Source organism: Salvelinus sp. IW2-2015, linkage group LG4p (genome assembly GCF_002910315.2).
Source record: "Salvelinus sp. IW2-2015 linkage group LG4p, ASM291031v2, whole genome shotgun sequence".
Lineage (NCBI taxonomy): Eukaryota > Metazoa > Chordata > Actinopteri > Salmoniformes > Salmonidae > Salvelinus > Salvelinus sp. IW2-2015.
The window spans coordinates 4687563-4691913 of record NC_036841.1 but is presented as its reverse complement, the minus strand read 5'-3'; the positions used below and the strand labels follow the sequence as shown (position 1 = coordinate 4691913).

At 44.6% G+C, this 4351-nt stretch overlaps 1 pseudogene; it reads left to right on the top strand.

Annotated features, from left to right (window-relative positions):
* Positions 1 to 3283, top strand: part of LOC111957555 (solute carrier family 13 member 2-like) — a 9754-nt pseudogene extending 6471 nt beyond the window's left edge.
* The last annotated feature ends 1068 nt before the right edge of the window (positions 3284 to 4351 follow it).

Here is a 4351-nt window from a genome sequence, read left to right as displayed (position 1 = left end):
AATCAAACCCACAACACTGCCGTTGCAAGCACCATGCTCTACCAACTGAGCCACACGGGACAACAGTCTCTGACAGTCACTCAATTAGCCATGTCAGCTAACAATTTTTAGATTAGTAAATTAGTCTAGCCAGCTATCTAAACTTGTAGTAGTCATGGTCGAATACCGACCGGCCAAGCAGGGCACATGCCCAAGGGCCCATCACTCTCGCTCAGATATCATATTGACATCGCATAAGCCATGGCATTGCAGAATTGCAGGAAATTAGCTTTAAAACTTTTCTCTCCGCCGCCAGGAGGGCCTATACATTTTTTGCTTGCGAGGAGGGGAGGCCCGTCAAAACAAATCTCACTTAGGGCCCCCAAAAGGGGGCATGTTTTCATGAGCTTGGGTCCCAGGAATGACTTATTTTGGTCCCAGGCTGAAAAAGTTTAAGAACCCCTGGTATAGAGATATAATCTTCAGGACTCAGTGCTTTGTTATCGTCCTGATAGCACCCTTACTTCTCAGGGCTCACACCACACACACACACACACACACACACACCACACACACACACACACACACACACAACACACACACACACACACACACACACACACACACACACACACACAACACACACACACACACACACACACCACCACACATCACACACTCATCACTCACACTCACTCACTCACTCACTCACTCACTCACTCACTCACTCACTCACTCACTCACTCACCACTCACTCACTCACTCACTCACTCACTCACTCACTCACTCACTCACTCACTCACTCACTCACTCACTCACTCACTCACTCACTCACTCACTCACTCACTCACTCACTCACTCACTCACTCACTCACTCACTCACTCACTCACGCACTCACTCACTCACTCACTCACTCACTCACTCACTCACTCACTCACTCACTCACTCACTCACTACTCACTCACTCACTCACTCACTCACTCACTCACTCACTCACTCACTCACTCACTCACTCACTCACTCACTCACTCACTCACTCACTCACTCACTCACTCACTCACTCGAGACACATCAGAGGGCTGCATCGTGATAGCGCTAGCCTCAAGGTCAGCCCTGCCCTACACGGCTGTATTCTCTGTTCTGCCCTTTCCCCGAAACAAATAGCTTTCAAATCAATAAATGACTGGCGGACATTTATAAAAGGATATAATTATTTTTTGGATAACCTTATTTGCTATTTATTATGTATAGATTTTTTTATGTAAAACATTTAATTCACTCTTTATGCAATGCGAACTGCAGAGAACACCGGAACAACAAGAATCACTGAATTTTCACAGTGAATTATTGTAATGTTTGTTTGTGTCAATTAATGCCATAAGAGATGGGTTGCCAACTGGCGATTTGACATCAAAATAAGATTTCATTCATTCATATAAATACATATGAACTTTTTCTCCCTCTGTAACCTAAACTGAGTTTGGTGTTCTTACTCCTGATAAGGTCCAAGGTCAAAACGAAGTGCTCCAGTAATGCAGCTCCTACCTCAAAACGGCAGCAGCTTAATGTGTTTGGTAAATACATGGGTGTCACAATGATTAAAGGCACTTAGTGAAGAGTTCGAGTTTGGAGTGCGAGGCAGCAGAGTTTGCGAGGCAGACTTTGAGGTGCCTTGTCATGGCTCCTTGACTTCTGGTTTTCCATTCCTGGCATAGAGTGTTTTTGTGGTCATGTTAGTGTCTTGGAGTTATCAATGGCCTTTGCTCCCTGAGTATCAATGTAAGTAAGTTAGTACAGTTATATCTAGGACAGAGTCCTGTACATCATAACAGTATAATCTCTGCCCATATAGATTTGGACAGAGATACTGTACACTTTAATAACACTGTACCTTCCTAACTACCATGTAAATACACAGATCTTCGGGACTGTAGTCTTGAGTTACCATACTACCAAGTTCCTGCAGGAGTGCCTGGAATCAAGGCTGTAAGGACCGTGATGGTAAACCTGGTGTCATTCTCCTGTGTGTGTCTTGTCCCTATAGGAAAGCCACTGAAGGCCCCTCCCACCCTGCTGAACTGGGACGTGGTCCAAGAGAAGATGCCGTGGAACATTCTCCTGCTACTGGGAGGAGGCTTCGCTCTGGCCCGGGGAAGCGAGGTACCGTCTGTCTGTAGGTTGGTCAGTCTGTCCGAATCGGTCGGTCTGTGTTTTCTTTTTTAAAACAAAAATGATGACAATTGTGGATATGTTTTTCTCTGTGTGCAGGTGTCTGGTCTGTCTCAGTGGCTAGGAGAAAGTCTGGCCCCCCTGCAGTCCATCCCTCCCTTTGCCATTTCCTTCCTCCTGTGTCTACTCACCGCCACATTCACTGAGTGCTCCAGTAATGTAGCTACTACCACACTGTTCCTGCCTATACTGGCCTCTATGGTAAGACAGAATCCCTTAGAAATGTACATACACACACCCAGGCAACACACATGGTAACACACATGTCCACTTAGAAAACCCAGATCAATAATTTTAAGTGGTGCTCCTTTTGGGACTATTCCATTGGTTCCATTTTACCGGGAAAACTAAAGGCCCGCGAGCGGTTTGGTCAGCATATTAGGCATACACTATATGTTAATTTCACCTCTTTGACTCATGTGTGACCCTGTCTGTCTGTTCCCAGGCCGTAGCCATTAAGCTCCACCCACTGTACGTCATGCTGCCCTGCACCATCTGTGCCTCGCTGGCCTTCATGTTGCCGGTGGCCACGCCCCCTAATGCCATCGCCTTCTCTTATGGCAACCTCAAAGTCATGGACATGGTAYGACCTATGACCCTTCACCCCTCACCCCTCTCCATACAGTACTTTGTGTAGAGAGTGAAATACTATCCTGGATCCAAACTGAATTGTTCTGTTTCACTGTTTCAGTCTGGGCATCTCTTCATTGTAAAAAACACTTTGTGACAATTGCTGATATAAAAATAGTTTTATTCTGTAAATACAGTAAATGTGATTCATTGATTGAATCATTGAAACCAGAAGTGAAACGGAGCAATTCACTTTGGATCTAGGCTAGTAGAATACATGGTTGTGAATCATTCCGTCTCTGACCCATGTTTCTACCTGTTTTTCACCGCGCTGACAACAGGCGAAGGCTGGATTCGTTCTGAACATTGATTGGTGTCATCACCATCAACATCGCACTGAACACCTGGGGAGCAGCCATGTTCAATCTCAACACCTTCCCTGACTGGGCCAATGTTACCACCATACACACTCCCTGATCTGGAGACACTGGCAAGGAAGGAGGGAAGGAGGGAAGGAGGGAAGGAGGGAAGGAGGGAAGGAGGGAAGGAGGGAAGGAGGGAAGGAAGGGGAGAACAAAAAGGAGAGGAGGAAGAGAGCGGAGGGAAGGGAAGAGGGGAGAGATACTGTATGTACACGTCTATCTGGGACAGGCTGTGAACAGAAGACAGTGCTGATGGTCAACCCACTCAGGGTGTTCTAGACTACTACTGTATACACACTCCATATAACACAGTATCTGTTTACCGGTCGGACTGGTACTCCTCCTACACTCTGTCTAAGTTTAGATTGATTTGAATTAAATTAATTTAGATTAATCAATGGTTTTTGTACAGCTAAAACATGCAGGTTGTATTTGATCCTTTTTCGGATTGTCAAATCTGTTTAAGCTTAGAGGAGCGGACACAAGCGGGAGATCTATGATTACGTTATTATATCATAAACAACAACAAACAAACAAACATCTATTTAATGTGAAAGGCAATCTGTGTTGGAATACAAATGTTATTTTTGAAGTCAGGAAAACCATCAGTGGCATATTATTATGAAATGGTGTGCTGTTGGTCCTTAAAGCTGCTGCACAAATGTATATTTTCACTATTGTTTCAGTGTTTATGTATCATGTCTACTGTATTAAATACTGCACACAGAAAAAACTCAACCCCTCGAAATAGGAGAATCTTTTCAAGTGTCCAATCACAGGCCATCTCAAACGAAATCAAAATGTTATTTTGGGGGATTTTTTATTATTTGTGTTGGTTATAATTGTATTATAGTTCATGTATGATGATGACATTACTATTTGGGTTGCACGTTGATTTCTTGGGTTCATACATTTTGTGGCACTGCTCCCTTCATACCCACTTCCTGTAGGATTGCAGAATATGAATTTGGGCAAAATGATGGGCTCAAATCCCATTGACATCCATAGGATTATTCCCACTGGCGGAGACCCCACCGGGTTCCATGCATAGTTGGGTGGTAGGGTGGTTCCATGCATAGTTGGGTGGTAGGGTGTAGTTCCATGCTAATCAAGTGTAGGGTGTTCATGCATAATCAGGTGGTAGGGTGTT